Source organism: Trachemys scripta, chromosome 9, assembly GCF_013100865.1.
Source record: "Trachemys scripta elegans isolate TJP31775 chromosome 9, CAS_Tse_1.0, whole genome shotgun sequence".
NCBI classification, from domain to species: Eukaryota; Metazoa; Chordata; order Testudines; family Emydidae; genus Trachemys; species Trachemys scripta.
The window spans coordinates 67,106,267-67,128,661 of record NC_048306.1 but is presented as its reverse complement, the minus strand read 5'-3'; the positions used below and the strand labels follow the sequence as shown (position 1 = coordinate 67,128,661).

At 41.7% G+C, this 22,395-nt stretch overlaps 1 protein-coding gene across 5 annotated transcripts in view; it reads right to left on the bottom strand.

The window, feature by feature from the left end:
* Positions 1–21,160, bottom strand: part of ACSL3 (acyl-CoA synthetase long chain family member 3) — a 116,333-nt gene extending 95,173 nt beyond the window's left edge. For 2 of the 5 annotated variants that reach the window (XR_004647042.1, XM_034780967.1), the window contains exon 1: positions 20,866–21,025. The gene's annotated coding sequence lies outside the window, so the exon portion shown is untranslated. The other 3 variants (XM_034780971.1, XM_034780970.1, XM_034780969.1) reach the window with 3 other exon arrangements.
* Positions 21,161–22,395: the final 1,235 nt, after the last annotated feature.

The following is a 22,395-nucleotide window of genomic DNA, read 5'->3' as shown; positions in this document are numbered from 1 at the left end:
GGAAGTACGTAACCCACACATGTTCTGGGTGTGGTGTACTGTCCCTTCTAGTGGCACTGAGACCATTTAGAGAGAGAGAGAGAGCAAGCGAGCAATTAACGAGTCTGCTCTACAGCCTTAGCTAACAGCCCGTTGGCTTTTAGCTCACGGTAGAGGCTCATGCACTAAGCTCCAGAGGTCCCAGGTTCAATCCCACCCACCAACTGGGGTCTGTCGCATTACACTAAATCAGCTTTTGACAATAGTAACGTTTTCTCCAGGTACAGAGAGAATATAATTTTCTTCATTTCAGTTTATTCAACTAGCTCAGTTCATTGAAATTTAAGAAACCAATTGGGAGCAGAAAAAGCAGGAGTGCTTGTTTTCCTCTTCCACTAATGAGAGACAATATGATGTACAGTACTAGTTCTAAATCCTTGAAGGATATAATGACCAGAAGCAATCATCTCAATTCACTAACTTCAAATCATACTTCTTTTGTTTAATAGTTCAGTTAGTTTTAAATGCAAAACATGTTTTGATAAATTTTTTATGTTTTTTTTCTTATGCATCCAGCACATTTAGTTAATTTAAAAAAATCAAGTAAAAGCCTGGTTTTGTGCATTCTTAATTGAATTTGAATTTCCACCCAGATAAAGTTTTCATGAAAACAATAAGCAAAAAAATTAATCTAGTAAACAAGAAATGCATCATTCACCATTTTCTAACATAATAAAAAATGTAGACGTTAAGAATTTAAATAAATCCAAGTTAAGCTACATAACTACTTAAATAAATGGAGAGAGATATAGCGTATCCTCCTGGTTACCAAAAAGAAACAGCAAATTTAGTTGTAAATATAGCCTTTACAGTATGTTTTAATGGTTACCAACCAGCAAGAATCAATATTTCTTCAGGAAAATAGCTAAAAAGGAAACCAGATTGCTGACACTTAAAATTAAAAAGGTCATAGAGCAGTTTTTAAACTAAGGGCTGGGGGAAGGCTGACAGGTGCGGAAGAGAACGTGGTTCGGACAGAAGCATCCCTAAGGGGAGGATCTATTAATGGAGATTCTTTATGTCCTAGTAAGGAGGAGAGGATGGAAAACGATAAAATACAGGTAGAATCTGATCTGAAACAGTCAAATGAAAGAGTCTCATTCGATTACATCATGTAATGGCAGACAGCTAAAAATGGACAAGTTTTTAAAGTGCTTATATACCAATGCTAGAAGTCTAAATAATAAAATGGGTGAACTAGAGTGCCGCATATTAAATGAGTATATTGATATAATAGGCATCACAGAAACTTGATGGAATGAGGATAATCAATGGGGCACAGTAATACCAGGGAACAAAATATATCGGAAGGACAGAACAGGTCGTGCTGGTGGGGGAGTGGCATTATATGTGAAGGAAAAGCGTAGAATCAAATGAAGTAAAAATCTTAAATGAACCAAACTGTACCACCGAATCTCTATGGATAGTAATTCCATGCTCTAATAATAAGAATATAGAAGTAGGGATATATTACTGACCATCTGACCAGGATGGTGATAGTGACTGTGAAATATGCAGGGAGATTAGAGAGGCTACTAAAATAAAAAACCTCAATAATAATGGGGGATTTCAACTATCCCCATATTGACTGGGTACATATCACCTCAGGACGGGATGCAGAGATAAAGTTTCTTGACACCTTAAATGACTGCTTCTTGGAGCAGCTGGTCCTGGAACCAACAAGAGGAGAGGCAATTCTTGATTTAGTCCTAAGTGGAGCACAGGATCTGATCCAAGAAGTGAATATAGCTGGACTGCTTGGTAATAGCGACCATAATATAATTACATTTAACATCCCTGTGGCAGGGAAAACACCACAGCAGCCCAACACTGTAGCACTTAATTTCAGAAAGAGGAACTACGCAAAAATGAGGAGGGTGGTTAAAAAGAAATTAAAAGTGCCAAAAGTGAAATCTCATGCAAGATGCATGGAAACTTTGTAAAGACACCATAATAGAGGCTCAATTTAAATGTATACCACAAATTAAAAAACATAAGAGAACAAAAAAAGTGCCACCATGGCTAAACAAAAGTAAAAGAAGCAGTGAGAGGCAAAAAGGCATCGTTTAAAAAGTGGAAGTTAAATCCTAGTGAGGGAAACAGAAAGGAGCATAAATTCTGGCAAATGATGTGTAAAAATATAATTAGGAAGGCCAAAAAAGAATTTGAAGAACTAGCCAAAGACTCAAAAAGTAATAGCAAAAAAAAAAAGTGTAAGTACATCAGAAGCAGGAAGCCTGCTAAACAACCAGTGGGTCCAGATTGGGGTGTCATTAGAGGTGGTTTTGGAACAAATTGACAAATTAACCAGTAATAAGTTACCAGGGCTAGATGGTATTCACCCAAGAGTTCTGAAGGAACTCAAACTGTACTGAACTACTAACTGTAGTCTGTAACCTATCATTTAAATCAGCTTCTGTACCAAATGACTGGAAGATAGTTAACGTGACACCAATTTTTAAAAAGGGCTCCAGAGGTGATCCCGGCAATTACAGGACGGTAAGCCTGACTTCAGTACCAGACAAACTGGTTGAAACTATAGTAAAGAACAATACTGTCAGACATACAGTTGAACATAATTTGTTGGGAAAGAGTCAACATGGTTTTTGCAAAGGCAAATCATGCCTCACCAATCTACTAGAATTCTTTGAGGGACTCAACAAGCACGTGGACAAGGAGGATCCAGTGGATGTAGTGTACTTCGATTTTTAGAAAGCCGTTGACAAGGTCCCTCACCAAAGGCTCTTAAGCAAAGTAAGCTGTGATGGTATAAGAGAGAAGGTCCTCTTATGGATTGGTAACTGGTTAAAAGATAGAAGAAAAAAGGCAGGTATAAATGGTCAGTTTTCAGAATGGAGAAAGGTAAATAGTGGGGTCCCCCAGGGTCTGTACTGGAACCAGTGCTAGTCAACATATTCATAAATGATCTGCGAAAAGGAGTAAACAGTTAGGTGGCAAATTTTGCAGATGATGCAAAACTACTCAACATAGTTAAGTCCCAGGCACACTGCAAAGAGCTACAAAAGGATCACGCAACACTGGGTGACTGGGCAACAAAATGGCAGATGAAATTTAATGTTATAAATGTACATTGGAAAACATAATCCCAATTATACATATAAAATGATGGGGTCTAAATTAGCTGTTACCACTCAAGAAGAGATCTTGGAGTCATTGTGGATAGTTCTCTGAAAACATCAACTCAATATGCAGCAGCAGTCAAAAAAGCGAACAGAATGTTGGGAATCATTAAGAAAGGGATAGATAGTAGGACAGAAAATATCATGTTGCCTCTATATAAATCCATGGTACACCCACCTCTTGACTATTGCGTGCAGATGTGGTTGCCCAATCTCAAAAAAATGATATATTGGAATTGGAACGGGTTCAGAAAAGGGCAACAAAAATTACTAGGGGTATGGAACAGCTTACGTATGAGGAGAGATTAATAAGACTGGGACTTTTCAGCATGGAAAAGAGACAACTAGGGGGGGATATGACCAAGGTCTATAAACTCATGACTGGTGTAGAGAAAGTAAATAAGGAATTGCTAATTACTCCTTCTCATAACATAAGAACTAGGGGTCATCAAATGAAATTAACAGGCAGCAGGTTTAAAACAAACAAAAAGTATTTCTTCGCACAACACACAGTCAACCTGTGGAACTCTTTGCCAGAGGATGTTGTGAAGGCCAAGACTATAACAGGATTCAAAAAAGAACTAGATAAATTCATGGAGGATAGGTCCATCAATGGCTATTAGCCAGGATGGACAGGGATAGTGTCCCTAGCCTCTGTTTGCCAGAAGTTGGGAATGAGCGACAGGGAATGGATCACTTGATTATCTGTTCTGTTCATTCCTTCTGGGGAACCTGGCATTGGCCAGTGTCGGAAGACAGTATACTGGGCTAGATGGACCTTTGGTCTGACCCAGTATGGCCGTTATGTTAAAAGTACAAATTCAAAACATAATTCAATTTGATGATTTAAAGTAAAAAGTTTCCTGCTTGGTGATTTAAATCACTTTGATTTATATCAATCCACTTTGTTGGGAAGTGGGATTAAACTCAACCACACAACAGCACTCTTGGTGCAGCGTAAGATCTGGTCTACACTACAGACAGGTCGAAGCAAGGCAACTTACGTCGACCTAACTATAGAAGTGTCTATACCAGGGGTAGGCAACCTATGGCACGCGTGCCGAAGGCGGGGCACAAGCTGATTTTCAGTGACACTCACACTGCCCAGGTCCTGGCCACCAGTCCAGGGGGCTCTGCATTTTAATTTAATTTTAAATGAAGCTTCTTAAACATTTTAAAAACCTTATTCACTTTACATACAAGAACAGTTTATGGGTATTCACCCACGAAAGCTTATGCTCCAATACGTTTGTTAGTCTATAAGGTCCCATAGGACTCTGTCGTCTTTTAACAATAGTTTAGTTATATATTATAGACTTATAGAAAGAGACCTTCTAAAAACATAAAAATGCATTACTGGCACGCGAAACCTTAAATTAGAGTGATTAAATGAAGACTCGGCATACCATTTCTGAAAGGTTGCAGACACCTGATCTATACTTAAATTTTGCTCCCGCCCACAAAACTGCCCCGCTATGCCGACTTAATGCTCCACCTCCAAGAGCAGCATAGAGTCAAAGTCCAAGTAGTTAGGTTGACATAGTATAGTCAGCAGAGATACTACATTGCTTACATCTACTGTTACTGGCTTTCCGGAGCCATCCAACAATGCCCCACATTGACAGTACAATTCATACAAGTGCTCCTGGTGAGGACGAGCACCGCCAACACAAGGAGCAAAGTGTAGACACGCACAAACGGCAGTAATTTACTGCAGCAGAAATTTAATTTTGTAGTTTACGCATGGCCTTTGAGTTAGTGTGGAATAATTATTGCATTTTAAATTCACACCCTAGTTTCTTTTGCAAAAGCTTTCCCATGCAGACAAGTCTTATTTCTCTCTCTCTCTCTCTCTCTCTCTCTCACACACACACACACACACGGAACAAAAGTGGTGGAGGTTACTTTACCTGGAAGCCTGAAACAACCAGCACAAAATGTCCCCATCCCACTACAGTAACTCCCCAGTGCAGAGTCCAGTTACTTAGACTGTGCACTTAAACAGTGCTCACTCACTCACTAATCAAGTGGACGCGTAGATCAGATCAAACGGTGTTCAGCAACATTTCAGAAATGATAGTTAGACCGACACCTGTTACTGACACCCACTGACTGCAATAGGTAAATATCCTAAAGTAGGCAAAGATTCTATCAGTCAACTAAGGCTACATCTACACTGCAACTTGGGATGTAATATGTAGCTCACGTGGACATATCCGCACTAGCTTTAATCTAGCTAGCTTGCTCAAAATAGCAGTAAGGACGCGACAGCATAGGAGGCAGCCCCGTAGATGCATACTTACATTGCTAGATCACATTGAAACCCATGCCACCACAGTCTCAGTGCTTTTCTTTACTGAGCTAACTAGATTAATGATACCATAGATAAGTATACACAGTCTGAAAATTATACCCTGGTTGCAGTGTAGACCATACTGCAATGCTACATTTGGAAGGTTTTCCTCTGAACTAAAAACACTAGAAACCTTTGATCATTAAAAAAAAAAAAAAAAAAAGTTCAATTTCGCAGAAATTGGTAAACAAGCTCCCTCATACCAAGCTCTTATATAGTGATTTTCAACAGTAGATTTCCAAGTGTTTTACTAAGGAGGTAAGTATCATTACCCCCATTTTACAAACAGGGGATGTGACCTGCCCAAGGTCACCCAGCAGGGCAATGGCAAAGCCAGGAACAGAACCCAGGTCTCCCAAGTCCTATGCCAAAGTAGGCCATACTACCTCCTAGATAGGGAAAATGTATTATTCACTGTTATTAGGTAAGTGGATTTATCAAGCCTTACTAATTCATGCCCCCCACACTTCCTATTAAACATAGTTATTAAAACACTTTGAACAAAATAGAAAATGGTATTTACAGGTAACTCTGAAAAGTACAAAAAAGTAAAACAAAATTCAACAGGGTAACAGACTCATGAAAGTCACACAATTCTAGCATGTTTAATGATCTATACCAGGGGTTGGCAACGTTTGGCACGCGACTTGCCAGGATAAGCACCCTGGCGGACCGGGCCAGTTTATTTACCTGCTGACGCGGCAGGTTCGGCCGATCGTGGCCCCCACTGGCCGCGGTTTCCTGTCCCGGGCCAATGGGGGCGGCAAAAAGCGGCACAGGCGAGGGACGTGCTGGCCGCGGCTTCCCGCCGCCCCCATTGGCCCGGGACAGCGAACCACGGCCAGTGGTTGCCGCGATTGGCCAAACCTGCCGCGTCAGCAGCTAAATAAACTGGCCTGGCCCGCCAGGGTGCTTACCCTGGCAAGCTGTGTGCCAAACATTGCCGACCCCTGATCTATACTTTGAAGGCATGGGGGACATGTTCTATTACTTGAGTTAAAGTTGCATATCAAATTTAGCATCTCAATATTGATATACAAATTTAAATCCTGAAAAACAGATTCATGGTCAACATGAAACACCATTTTGAGTCAGAGGGAACCTCGCTATTTGAGAAATTATTAGTTACATTGTATGTTATTTCTCTTTTCTTTTTTTCTGGTAATATCTCAGAATTCTAACTCCTAATGTCCTTGACATACAGAAGGTCAAGGTACATTGTGGTACTGAAATAGTAACACAAATAATACAATGCACAAAGACTCTACTAGTGCATAAATAAAGTGAGGTGGCAGGAAAGTATTTTATGATATAATATCAGAATATGGATGTGTAAAGTATTAGGAGATTATGAATCATTGTAATTAAACAAACATATGGAAGCAAATTAAAACTAGAAGACACTTCCCTCCCCCCAAAAATAAAAAAAAATAAACTATTATAGGAAAGAGTTCTGGGAAAAAGCCACCCCAAGACTTTGGGGCACACTGAGGAGGGAAAGACAGCTAAAGAATGAATACATCCTCTCTGAAAACTATGAAGATAAGAATTATGGAGATTTTATTATCATCATATTCTAAGAGTCTCCTTCCAAGTACTTCCACTGGGTGGCAGACTCTGCCTTCACATGAACGGAGGTGGGGGAAACTACAATTGTTTAAAGAACTTTTCTGTTATACAACTTATTATTTGATCAGCTCTCCAAACTTTCTCTCCCATTTTTTCTAGAAGCCCCAGGATAAAGGAAGCAGTCTTTCAGGGAGATTTGAAAGCATATGGTCAAGATAGTGTGATGGGAACAAAAACATGTGGGTGAAAGGAATGGGTCAATACAGAAATTGATTTAAGTAGATGTTTTGCTGATATATTTTAAGTCTTGAAAAGCAAAGACTAGAAGATTGAAACAAATTCAGCAACATATATTAGTCCTGAAGGATCTGAAAGGATGGGTACACAGCTTTATTAAAATCTTGGATGAAGCTTTGAAAGGTCTGTTCTTTTTTCAGTGCACATATTTAAATGTTACAAACTTTCTTTAAATGCATTTAAAGAGAGTTTCCACTTATTTTAGACAAATTATGACTCATTTTTAAGAATAAAAACCATTTAATTACAGTCTTCTTTAAATTATGTATTTTTAAAAATAGCCCACTTACCTACTTCAAAAATCTTGGCACTCCCCAGCGTGCCAGTGAGTTTGGGAGATCTGTAGATCTTGCCATTCACTTTGTAACATTTTTTAACACAGCAAAAAGTAGAAGTTTCAGGTATTTTCATTGTGCAAATTTTAAAAACAAAAACGAACAACAACTAATTTTCAAAATTTGCTCTGGCAGGTTTATTCATACATAAGGCTGCAAGTCTGTCACGGAGGTCACGGATTCTGTGATTTTCATAATGGGTGGTGCTGGCTCAGGTAGCCCCTGTGCCAGCAGCAGCAGTTTGGGTGCGTGGGAGGGAGCTCAGGGCTAGGGGAGCGCAGGGGGGGCACTTACCTCGGAGTAGGGGACTCCCCAGCTCCCACTGTCATGGCCCCCGAGCAGCTCCTAGGCGGCAGAGGGGGTCTCCGCACTGCGCACTGCCCACCCCCACTGTGGTTCCTGGCCAATGGGAGCTGCAGCAGCCCCTGCCCTGGCTCCTGCCTCCGCCACCTAGGAGCTGCAGGGACACAGGGCCATGTAGGAAGCCCCTGCCAGCCCCACCAACCCCGTCTCCCCCAGCAACAGCAGGGGTCCCGAGCCACGCACCGCAGCCCAGCCCTCCGCTTCCCCAGCACCAGTGGGGGTCCCAGGCCATGCACTGCGGCTCCCCTTCCCCAGTGCCAGCGGGAGTCCCGGGCCGCAGCCCAGCCCCCCATCTCCCCCAATACCAGCGGTGGTCCCAAGCCACCTCCTCCAGCACCTCCGGATTGCTCTCCCACCCTCCTGCAGAGCACCCACGGCCCCCTGCCCAAGTTTTAGTCCGGGGAGGTATTTTTAGTAAAGGTCACGGACAGATCACGGGCCCATGAATTTTTGTTTACGGCCTGTGACCTGCCCATGACTTTTACTAAAAATACCTGTGACTAAAACGTAGCCTTAATTATACTTTACCTAAGAACCTTGTAAGAATAAGCAGCAGTGACTGCAAAGAAACCAAGCTGGATGGATAAAGTGCTTTAATGTGCTTCATATAAGACATCAAGGATATTTTCCATAAGGTTTGCAGAGAACGGCCTCACCAGAATGCATATAGGAAAAACAATGACAGGATGAATGACCAACTGAGGAGGAATTTCACAACCAGCTTTGAAAGGAATTAGGACATCCATAGCACTATCATCCCCATTTTGTTGAAAATCTCATCTGAAGGAATTGAAGGTGTGAGCTGGGAGTTCTCTCATGAGAAACATGGAAGATTGCCACAAGGCACTCCTCAACCCACCTAGTGGTCCAGCTGGGTGGAATGAAAAAATTCTTCCTTCCCATTGAGTCAGGTAGCCAAGAGGGCACTTTTCACCCCTTTACAAGAACTAGAGAAGTATTCAGGTAGTTTTTCCTCCTAGAAGGTAAACAGAAATAATTTGTGGAGTCATAACCCTAGCAAGACTGGGCAGCTGAGTCTTACTCAGACATATGAAAATGCAACATTCTTGTGCACTTGTGATAATCTGTGTTATGTGGTGCTACAAATTACAATCTGCTCACAAAGTCTGTTTTCTCTAATTTACATCAGTCTCTGTATTACACTACAGTCATTTATGAAGACTAACCTCTACAGTAACCAATATCAGTCCTCCACAATTAACTTCTGGGTAACTTATTTTTAGGAAAATATTTTTCAAATCTGTCCTGTATACTAGCTCTCATTTAGCACTAAGAACATATAAATTAGTTGTATCACAATGCTACAAAAATGACCTCTCTGTCCCCCGGAAAATAGAAAATTTGGTAATTTTTCAGAGCCTTATACCATTATACCTCTGAAGTTACTGGGCTGATTTGCTTAAATCTTAAAAAAATGCATTTGTGGAATGATGCAAAGCATTTGAATTTGTATGCTAAAATATGTATTTTTATAATAACCTTAATATACTGTGTGCATAGTAAAGTGTTACAAGTAGGGTTTAGACCAGAATATTTTCTAACAGACTGAACTGTGGAATCATAACTGTTACTTACAACCCCCTACACTCAGGGCCAATCTCCAGCACATGGGGCGCACGCACACTAGAAGTAGAATACATGCAAACAACACATCTCGAACTCCACATACTAAACTATTAATTAGGAATTTCGCAAGAGCTCCTAAGGCAAGGCTGGGGACTTCTCTAGCATAATTGTAGATCTACAACCATGTTCTCAACCCTGTTCTCAACACTGGCAGTGTCAGCATTTCCATCAGGCTGGCCCAAAAGGCCCCACCCAGTTCCCAAGCTGGACTCTCTGGAAGGTCCCCTCAAGACTGTCACAATAACCGGTTTCAGCTGCCCCAATACACTAAGCCCTAGCGACTGTGCTCATTCTTTATTCTGAAACAGTGCAAAAAGGAGCAGCAGCTCAGATTCTAGTCTGGTGGGCTCTTTCACAGAAAGGCAGTTTACGTGGTAATGTTAAAATCGTCCTCTTGTCTGCTCTGGAATTCTACAGATGACCGAAGGGGGGAGGTGGGGGGGGAAAACAGGAACAAACCTTTTAAAATAGTTTTAGACTTTCTTACACTTCATGAAAAAGCAAAAAAATAAATAAAAATAAAAAAAAACCCACACACCACAATTTGTCCCCACTATCCCTTTGTAGACCCCTTAGGACTAATGGCTACACATGCAAGTCTGGAATGGACCAAAGAGGATAATGCTTATTGTCTATAACTGCTGGTGGTGGGAGAAAGAAAGGATGAGAAATCTCAAACTATTTTTAAAAGATCATATAAATAGAATACAATGTTGTTCACTAACAAGCTAACAGGAAGGTGAGGTTTCTAGCAGAATGAAGGAACCCAGTTTTTCTATAAAGTAAAAATATTCACCTTAGAACAAAGTGTCTGTTAATGTAACATTAAGAGTAAAACATTAAAGTCAGGAAACAAAATGTAAGGTTCTTAAAGAAGCATTACTTTGGCTGTGTTAACACTTCCTATTTACTTTATGCGATATAGTTAACATTTAAAAAAGCACAATGAGATCCAATGTCTGGAAACTGAAATAGACAAATTCAGATTAGAAATATGGCACACATCTTTAACAGTGAGAATAATTAACCACTGATGTTGTGAATACTCTGTCCCTTGACATCTTTAAATCAAGACTGGAAATCTTTTTAAAAGATATGCTATTGTTCAAACAAAAGTTATGGGCCAGATGCAAACATTATTGGGCATAGTTCTTTGGCCTGCAATAAGCAGGAGATTAGATTAGATCATCATAATGGCCCCGTCAGGGTTTTAAAAAAAACAAAACACACAACTATGAATCTATTAAGCTAGAATTTCAAATTATATATATATATATATATATATATAAAAAAAAATAAATTAAATAATGTGCAACATGTAATATTGTTTAATTTTTATAAGGCTTTCATAAGAAAGAAAACCCCAATCTAACTTCATTCAGGACCAATATGTAAGGTTATAAATAAAATGTCTACTTCAAGTCTGTCCATAGCCCTCTTAGAGTCCTCAGTATTATTGGATACACGAATAGCTATGGATGCAAAACAAAAAAAAAAGGTCTCATCTGCTCCTCACTAGTATACTGCTCCATCCTGTCACACTCAGATCTAACCATGGTGATCTATAATGAAAGCTGGTTTTGAATTTTTTGACAAATCATTTTGTCAAAAATGCAGATTCACCAAAACCAAAACTTTTCACAGGAACTGATCAGTTTTGAAAAAACTTCAGTCAATAAGTTTTCTTAGGTCCAGGATCGAATTTCTGGTCAAAACAAGAGCCGCGCAAACCCCCACCCTGGCCTCCAGAATAGCCAATAGCCCAGTGGTTAGGGCACTTACATTGGATATAGGAAACCCAGATTCAAGTCCCTCTGAATCAGTCAGGGCAAGGACTTGAACCTGGGTCTCCCACATCCCACTTGATTGCCCTAATCACTATTAAGCTGTTATTCCATGAAGGGAAAGGGGGTGAGGAAGCTTCAGCAGTTACACTTACTAGAACAGGGGTTCTCAAACTGGGGGTCGGGACCCCTCAGGGGGTCACGAGGTTATTACATGGGGGGTGCAAGCTGTCAGCCTCCACCCCAAACCCCACTTTGCCGCCAGCATTTATAATGGTGTTAAATATATAAACAAGTGTTTTTAATTTATAAGGGGAGGTTGCACTCAAAGGCTCGCTATGTGAAAGAGGTCACCAGTACAACAATTTGAGAACCACTGTACTAGAACAATGAAACATTAACTCACAAGAGTGAAACTAGTAAGGGCTGAAGACAGAACTTTCAAGGTAGCTGGCCCACATCCAGAACACAGACTTCCAGAACACAGACTGACCACAAGATAGCACTGCCTTCAAAACAAAGCTTCTCTCTGCAACACACACATACTCCAACCCAATTTTCCAAATATTTTCTCCCTCAGAATAGCAAGAAGGCAGTGTGGTCTAATGGATAGGGCACTGATCCAGGAGTCAAGAGAAATGGGTTCTATATCCAGCTCTGATGCTATCCTGTAGTGTTATCTTGGGCAAGTCACTTGGCTGCTCCTCATCTATTTCCTCTTCTGAGGATATGCACTACTCCTTTAAGAGACAGGGTGGAGCCTACAGCTAAGTAGACCCTGGGGTGTAATCAAGGAGGCCCTGTCCCAACCTAGGGCTGGGTTACATAAACAGGAAGAGGGAAGGAAAGGCCATGCAAGCTGCAGTGTATTCTCTCCATCTCTAGACAAGCCTAACAGACTCAGAGTATATCTACTCAGGGATAAACGACCCCACGGCACAGCTGCGGCTGGCCTAGATCAGCTGACTTGGGCTCATGGGACTCGGGCTGTAGGGCTAAAAATTGCTGTGTAGACCATTTGGGCTCAGGCTGAAGCCTGAGCTCTGGGACTCTCAATTCTCAGAGGACCGGTCATGGGTTTTTTATCCCTGTGTAGACATACCCTCGAGGTATGTCTACACTATAAACTTAAGTGGACCTATGTTAGGTCAACTTACTACAGTGGTTCATGTCCACACTGCCTTTTTTCTGTCAGTGTTGCACATCCTCACCAGGAGCACTTCCATCAATTTAAGAGGGGCAGTGTGGGGTGTTGAGAGCCGGGACTTTCAGCTCCGCACGCAGCTCCCCGCCAGGAGCCTTACTTGCTCCCCACACACACTTTGGCTCCCCACTGGGAACGGAACAGCCAACCAGACTCTGGGAATGGAGCTCCCAACCAGGCACTTCCCGTGGCTTCCATTGGCTGGGAACAGCAAACCACGGACACTGGGAGCTGAGGGGCTCCGTGCCTGTAAATGCTCCAGGTAAACAAAACGTCCAGGCCCGCTAGCAATTTACCTTAACGAGCCAGGAGCCAAAGTCTGCCAACCCCTGAAATACAGGGTCAGCTTATGAAAGGGTCATAGAGTTTTTGCTATTTTTACCTAACCATCTTGGGGGGGTCGGCTTATAAAATGAACAGGATAATGAACGAGTATATACGGTAACTGCATTGACTTATTTTGTTTAGGAGAATCCATCCTCAACATACAGGATTCTGAAGACTATCCACCTTCAAGATCACCATCACTTTCTATAGTTTCAGAGTTATCTGCCAACAATAGTGTTTCTGTCACATCATCTATGTCACATAGCCACAGTATATCACCTGTAGCAAAAAGAAAAAAAAACTCCATCATCCAGAAACAACCATAGATAAGTTTGTGATAAGAACCAGCAGATTACAAAAAGAGGTAATTGATGAAAAACTTGTCCGGGTTGCTTATGCAACCAATTCTCCTTTCTGTATGATTGAGAACCCACACTTCATTAACATTGTTCAGTCATTAAGACCAGGATACGGTCCACCCAACAGAGCAGATGTCACAGGCAAACTGCTGGATAAAGTGTATGAAAGAGAAATTGAGCACTGTGCAAAAGATCTAGACTCTACAGGGTGAAATTGTTAACCTGAGTCTTGATGGGTGGAGCAATGTCCACAATGATCCTGTTGTATATGCTTGTATGACAACAGAAGAAGGGAATGTCTTCCTTACAGAAACAATTGATACATCAGGAAATGCACACACTGCAGAATACTTACGAGAAGTAGCAGTAAAAGCTAAAACAAACTGAAAAAAAATTCAAATGTCTAGTACAGGCACGTGTGCCAAAGGCGGCACACAAGCTGATTTTCAGTGGCACTCACACTGCCCGGGTCCTGGCAACCGGTCTGGGGGGGCTCTGCATTTTAATTTAATTTTAAATAAAGCTTCTTAAACATTTTAAAAACCTTATTTACTTTACATACAACAGTAGTTTAGTTATATATTATAGACTTATAGAAAGAGACCTTCTAAAAATGTTAAAATGTATTACTGGCACGTAAAACCTTAAATAAGAGAGAATAAATGAAGACTTGGCACACCACTTCTGAAAGGTTGCCGACTCCTGATCTAGTATGCAGCTTGGTCACAGACAATGCTGCAAATGTATCCAAGATGAGAAGATATTATTTGGAAGAGTCCCAAGCTAATAACATACAGTTGCATTGCTCATTCCAGAAATAAAAGCCAATGTTGTTGAAATTGCAAAATACTTTTGTAACAACCACTTTGCAGCAGCTGCTCCAAAAAAAAAGTGGGAGGAACCAAGCTAACTCTTCCACAAGACGTGTGATGGAACTCAGTAGTGGACTGTTTTGAACACTATATCAAGAACTAGCCTAATCTGATGACAGTTCGTGAACAAAATCGTGAAAAAATAGATGGCACGGTCACAGCCAAAGTTCTCAACATTGGGCTTAAGAGAAATGTTGAACACATGCTGAGTACCCTGAAGCCTATTTCTGTAGCCTTGAACAAAACGCAGGGAAATAGCTGTTTTATCACGGACGCTGTTGAAATTTGGAATGAACTGAGTGAGATCTTAAAACGAGAAATATGCAATGACAGAGTTAAATTACAAGCATTAAAAAAATGAATGGGACAAGCACTATCGTCAGCTCATTTTCTTGCAAATATTCTCAATACTCAGTACCAGGGTCAAACCTTAACTGCTGAAGAAGAGGAGTTGGCTATGACATGGACAGCCAGCAATCATCCCTCCATAATGCCAACTATAATAAACTTCAGAGCTAAGAGTGAACCATTCAAGAAATATATATTTGCTAATGATGTTTTAAAGAAAGTCACCCCAGTGAACTGGTAGTAGCCACTTAAGCATTTGGATTCAGAGACTGTTGAAGTGATAATCTCACTTTTACCAGCAGTAGCTTCTTCTGCCAGTGTAGAAAGAATATTTTCTTCCTTTGGACTAATTCATTCCAAATTGAGAAATCGTTTGGGACCTGAAAAAGCAGGAAAGCTTGTTTTTCTTTTCCAGATTATGAACAAACAGGAAAATGAAGGTGAAGATGACTGAGTTAGCTGCAGAAGCCAATATTTTAAGTTTCTCATATTGACCTGGCTGACATAAGTCGATTTAATTTTTGTTTTGTTTTTTTAAAAATATTTCATTTAACTATTTTACTTAAAAACAATTTTAACAAAAACAAACCTGACTTTAAAAAACTTGAATGTTTAACTAAATTCAAAAATTCATATGCTTGTTTTGTTAAAATATTATGTTTGCTGTTGAAGAAAAAAAATCCAGAATACATAACATTGTTGTTTTAGTTAAATAAAACAATTTAAATGTCTGTCTAGTAATGTTCTCCTCCTAATACAGCATGGCAAGAAAATCCTCCAAATATTACTGATTAACCTGTTGAATTGGAGATAGTTCACCTCCCAATGACTTCATAAATATCTGCTTCAATTACCTTCGGTAAATGAAATAATCAATCATTCATTTTCTGATATAGCTGAAAAACTAATCTGAAAAGTTTTCAAAATAAATCACTTAAAAAATGAATAGTGTGTACCCTCTAAAAATGAAACCCACATCTATCTCTGAGTTGTGAAGAATATGTATTAAGGTTATAACAACCAACAAGAATGCACGTTTATGTAGAAATCCATGATTAAATTGAGTTTTCTTGATTAGTTACTTAAATCATGATTTAAATCCATTTGATTTAAATCAAATCCACCCTGACACCTGCAGCACCACACCAAGGACTGCCCACAACTTTACCCCTCCATACTTGTTGTGTACCATGTCTATTTAGATGGTAAGCTCTTTGGGGCAGGGATTGTCTTGCCTTTTTTTTTTTGGTAGTGCTTAGCCCAACAATGCACTGATCTCAGTTGTGGTCTCTAAGCACTACTGCAATACAACTACACAAAAACATGGTCAAATTTAAGTGAAACAAGCAGCAATTAACTACAATCATTTGCTAGACCCTGTTTGAAGCTGTATAAATTGTAAATTCAGAATTCATCAATTCATTATGATGGCCTCCTGTGCCTCTTCATGCAAAGGAGTCAGTTTGTCCCACAACAAGAAATTTTACTCAACTATTACAGCTTGGTAATTAACTATACTCATATGGAGGATAGCTGAGGAGCATGACTTCGTCCTCTACATATCTTGCACTTTGTCTCTTCCTTCTGTGGGACTAAGCAAGGGAAATCAGCCTAACTTGACCGACTATGGGCTGCAGATTCAGTACAAAAACCAGGAACAGGATCTGTATAAAAGTACCTTAATCCTTTTTTTAGAGCATTGGGTAGACATGGTCAGCACTTTTGGAAGGTGGACTGAAGACTAGTTTTAAAATATATTTGTTGAGAGAGTGGCTTTTCCTTTCTCAATTGCTTGAACTGGACGATGTTGAAAAGTCAGTGAGATTTTTCAAACCCCAACAATTTCAGGTTCAAAGCTGCCAAGTCTCTCTAAGAGACCTTGTATTTTTCAAGGAATTTGGTATGTATGCATCTTTGAAGGAGGCACTGACCATTTCGCACAGTTGTGGTTTTGCTTGCTTTTAACCAACCAGGAAGGATGCAGATCCATTTCACAGGTTGTGGCTCTAGACATTTTTCAGCGCTCTTGAGCTTGAGCATGTGTGATGGAGCCAAAGACAGCCAAAAGTAATAGGGTGAATAGTACAGTCTAGTAATGGAGTCATTAAGATTAAGCTCAAGTTGGCATTCTATGGCTCTGTGTGAGGCTAGAAGAGATCCGCACAGATCCTAAATATTACCCCTCTAAGTCAGAGCAAGTACTCATACACTGATCCATTAAGCATATAGTACCTTCATGTATGGGGCAAGGCTTGAGGCCCTGGAGCTTAACTTCAATCATTCCTACAGGCACAAAATCATAGCAGAACAATCAAGGCTCAGTGGAGCTACCAAAAAAAAAAAAAAAGTAACCTCTGGGCCAAGCATCTAAACTGCACTAATTGCCCTAAAATGAACTGGAAAATAAAAGAGCAGTTTACTACCCACCCACCCACCCACCCCCTCCCAAGAAAAGGGACTTACAGGAGTAGCAACAGACAATAGTGAGTACTTGCTTACATCACCAGCAACAACAAGAGGGAATTATGTGGCAGTTGGTGCTGTGGCTCCTTATAAACCCCCAGGTACTGGATGTGAGGATAAATGCAGGGTGTGCATGTAGCTCCAGTGGAAACCACCATCCAAAAAGTTTTAAACCGATGTTTAGATTATCAGCTTCCGTACTGTTTTAGGGGTCTATGCACCGTGGCCAGAACACACATTCTAGAACCTAACACTCTTTAATGAGGATGTAACACTGCCAATTAAAAAAAACTAATTGAGGGGAAAGCCTATATTAAACTAAAACAGATCTATAGTTTCCGCAGCTACCATGCCTGTCAAGCTAAAGAAGATGTCAGAGCATGCAGAAACTCAAACTTTGTCACAACTTTCAGATTTTTGTAGTGTTGTCCACAACTGCAGAGACTGATTTTAAGGCCCCAGTCCTGTACTAATAACTGTGTGAGTGAACCCTGTGCTCATGCAAAGCCCCTTTTGACTCTCACTGAAGTCTCTCAGTGCATGATCGAAGAGTGAAAAAACAGACCAATAAATCAAAAGCAAACCAAAAGCTCCCTGTTTTCTAAGTCTGAAAGTGTAGCACCACCTTTATGGAATTATCTGAAAGGGTATTTTAGCTATTTCTATCTGGTATATTCCCCATCATCTATACATTTTTCAACTTTATAAAAGAGCTACCTCACAGAATTTAATTAGTGTTAAATTAAGTAACAGATGACCACTAGAAATACAGTAATATGTAATTTTAAAGTGCTGATGAAAAAATCATTTTTAGTACATTTTATGGGTGTCACATAGTTGTACTTGTACATAGAAAGGCACAATAAGACTGGAGAATATCTACAAATTTCTTTTCCCTTACTTAAATTTAAAGAACTAGCAAAATTGAAAATTTTACACATCTAATTTACTTAAACTTTTTGTTTTCTATATTTTTTCAATTTGGACAATGTAAATAGACTATCTGGTTTCTCTTTTTAGACACTGTCAAGTGAGTTTCAAAACTTCCTGGTTCTCATGCTCTAGTACAATGCTGCAATGTTTACATTAGCCACTGGTTGAGAATATTTATTTATTAAAAAGTTACAATGGAATGCGAGATCATATAGTTGGGTGTTTGGGGTTTGTTTTGTTTTTAGCATTGTTGTTTTAAATACACAATCTAAATTCTGGACCAAATTTGGCCTGTCTCTTTCAAGTCCCTGAATCTCTCTTCTCCAGTCAATTGCTCTCCTTCTCCTACCCCACAAAAACAAAAAACCAAGATATACCATCAGACAGAGCATATTCAGGACAGAACAAACCTTCTGCTTCATGTCCGTCTTTTTATGTGTCATTAATGCCAAACACTTTCCTTGAAATAAGCTACATTATATTTACCTCTCCCACTGTTTAGGGAGACACAGCACCAGTACAATCACCCCTGAAATCCTCTCAGCCTAGACAAAATAAATCTACTCACCTCAAATACAAGTTTCCAAAGAACTAGAGCACCACAATAGACATGACTGAGCATCCCCATCCCTTCTCACTACTTCTACTTCAAGGCTTCTTTATGTAATAAGAAGTATTAAAAAAAAAATCTCAGGACTTGTCTACACTTATGGTGCAGCTGTGCTGCTGTAAAACTTACAGAAGACACTACCTACACTGAGAGGAGAGCTCATAAGTACTCCACCTCCCTGAGAAGCAGTAGCTATGTCAACAGGAGAAGCCCTCCCACTAACACAGTGCTGTCTACACTGGGGATTAGGTCAGTATAACTGCGTTGCTCGGGGTGTGGATTTCCACATCCCTGAGTGAAGCAGATATGCCTACAGAAACTAGCAGTTTCGACCAGTAGTTCTCAACCACAGGTATGTGTACCCCTGGGGGTACACAGAGGTCTTCCGGGGGTACATCAACTCATCTAGATATTTGCCTAGTTTTACAACAGGCTACATAAAAAGCACTAGCGAAATCAGTACAAACTAAAATTTCATACAGACAAGGGCTTGTTTATATTGCTCTATATACTATATATCAAAATAAATACAATATTTGTATTCCAATTAATTTTATTATATGGTAAAAGTGAGAAAGTAAGCAATTTTTCAGTAACAGTGTAGGTAGTTTTCTGTTTGCAGTGAAACTTTTGAGTTTCACTGCAAAAAGTCATTGGCAAGTGTAGACGCTCCCTCAGTTTTTGCAAGTGTAGACATGCCCTTAGTCTTCACCAGTGGCTCTCAACCTTTCCCGACTATTGTACCCATTTCAGGAGTCTGATTTGTCTTGCGTACCCACAAGTTTCACCTCACTTAAAAACCACTTGCTTAAAAAAAAAAAATTCCCCTGTTGACCTAGCTGCATCTACAGCCATGGTTAGGTCAATTTAACTATGTTGCACAGGGGACCAAGTTTTTCACAGCCCTGAGTGCTGCAGCTGTCAAACCAATTTTTAGGTGTAAACAAGGCCTAAGTTATTGTCTGTCCCTTTAAAGAGTCACACATGTCATTAGACCAATTGCACCTGGGAAGAAGTATCTGTAGCTTCATTTGCTGGGACTGTTATTTTTCATTGGAGGATCAGGGAAGGTAACTGAAGGAATAACTTGGAACTTACAGGAAGCAGCTCCTAAGGCAGTATTTCTCAAACTGGGGTCGCCGCTTGTGTAGGGAAAACCCCTGGTGGGCCGGTCCAGTTTGTTTACCTGTCCCGTCCGCAGGTCTGGCCGATCGCGGCTCCCACTGGCCACAGTTCACTTCTGCAGGCCAATGGGGGCTGTTGAAAGCAGTGCAGGCCGAGGGACATATTAGCCGCCGCTTCCAGCAGCTCCCATTGGCCTGCAGCGGCAAACCGCGGCCAGTGGGAGCCGCGATCAGCCGGACCTGCGGACGGGGCAGGTAAAACAAACCGGCCCGGCCCGCCAGGAGCTTTCCCTACCCAAGCAACAACCCCAGTTTGAGAAACACTGTCCTAAGGCAAAAGGAAGCCATTAGTGATCCCAGTTCCCTAACTCAATCCCAAATTCCTATTTACTTGCCCTTCACTGAAGCTGTAGCCCACTTTTAATGGCTTCCCACATTCAACCAGCCTCAACATCGCCATCCAGCCATTTCCCTTTCCTTCCATCAACCCCACACCCTACCCACCACATGGGCCACACATAGGGTGACCAGATATCCCGATTTTATAGGGACAGTCCCGATATTTGTGTGGTCTTTTTCTTATATAGGCTCCTATTACCCCCCTCCCCCATCTCTTGTCCCAATTTTTCACACTTGGTGTCTGGTCACCCTAGCCACACACGCTTCTCCTCCGGGCCCATCCTCACTCCTCCCCCGCGAGCCCTCCCACACTCACCCACCCTCGGCCCCACCAGCCCTCTCCTACCCCCACCAACCTCATTCCCCACTTCCTTGAGCCCCAGCTAACCTAAACCCTCAACCAGCCCCCCATCCACCCTCATCACCTGCACCAACCTCACTCAACTCCCCACCCCACTGACCTCTCCAGCTCCTAGATCCCCCCCCACACACACACACACAGCATCGTCGCCACCACAAGACCCCTCCCGCCAACTCACCCCTGTGTCTCCCCCCACACCGCCTGGAGCCCCCACGCACCCACACCCAGCATCGTCATCGCCCCCCACCCACAAGTCCCCTTCCACCAACTCATCCCTGTCTCTCTCCCGCCCCTCGAAAATGCACCCAAGCAAAACAACAGCTCCCGGCCGCTCTCACCACGCCTTGCCGGATCCGGTGTCCAGGCCGCAACGCAGGGGCCCAGCCTGGGCTCTGTGCCCACAATGCCAGCCGGCCGCCTTCAGTAACCACCCACCCGCAGCCCCGTGCGCCGGCACCGCGGAGCCAAACGAGGCCCCGCTCAGTCCCCCTTTACCACACGCACCTCGCACAAGCCAACGCAGTTGCGGTGCATCCTCATTCCATATGCATGAGCGGCGCTCAGTGATTGGCCGGAGCGGGGTGGCGCGCGAGGGGCCGGCTCTGTAACGTTGTAAACGGCTGCCACGCAGAGGAGGGGAGCGCGCGAGCTGCACAGGGGTTACTGCAGGGCATTCGCTACCGGGGTCAGGCGCTGTAGCGCGCAGGGTAGCAGGAGCGGAGACGTTCCAGGGTCGAGGGGGCTGGGACGGGGGAATAGGATGTGGGGGGGCTGAGAGTGCGAGTAACTGATTTTCACTGGCAACGTGCTACAAGTAACAGTCGCTATTCAAATGCACTAGTGTCCATGCAGTAATTTATTATGCAAATGCTGTTAATTTTGTTATGTATTAGGCAAATATATTACAGGTTTCAGAGTAGCAGCCGTGTTAGTCTGTATCCGCAAAAAGAAGAACAGGAGTACTTGTGGCACCTTAGAGACTAACAAATTTATGCTCTAATAAATTTGTTAGTCTCTAAGGTGCCACAAGTACTCCTGTTCTTCTTTTTGCAAATATATTACTGCACATTGTGTAAATAATTAATATGTAAACAACTATTGCCTTGCAGTCAGCCCCCCTCATTTAATGCTGCTATATAAACATTATTTATTTATTTCCAGATTTAAACATTTTCATAGATTCTAGGACTGGAAGGGACCTCGAGAGGTCATCGAGTCCAGTCCCCTGCCCGCATGGCAGGACCAAATACTGTCTAGACCATCCCCGATAGACATTTATCTAACCTACTCTTAAATATCTCCAGAGATGGAGATTCCACAACCTCCCTAGGCAATTTATTCCAGTGTTTAACCACCCTGACAGTTAGGAACTTTTTCCTAATGTCCAACCTAGACCTCCCTTGCTGCAGTTTAAACCCATGCTTCTTGTTCTATCCTTAGAGGCTAAGGTGAACAAGTTTTCTCCCTCCTCCTTATGACACCCTTTTAAATACTTGAAAACTGCTATCATGTCCCCTCTCAGTCTTCTCTTTTCCAAACTAAACAAACCCAATTCTTTCAGACTTCCTTCATAGGTCATGTTCTCAAGACCTTTAATCATTCTTGTTGCTCTTCTCTGGACCCTTTCCAATTTCTCCACGTCTTTTTTGAAATGCGGTGCCCAGAACTGGACACAATACTCCAGCTGAGGCCTAACCAGAGCAGAGTAGAGCGGAAGAATGACTTCTCGTGTCTTGCTCACAACACACCTGTTGATACATCCCAGAATCATGTTTGCTTTTTTTGCAACAGCATCACACTGTTGACTCATATTTAGCTTGTGGTCCACTATAACCCCTAGATCCCTTTCTGCCGTACTCCTTCCTAGA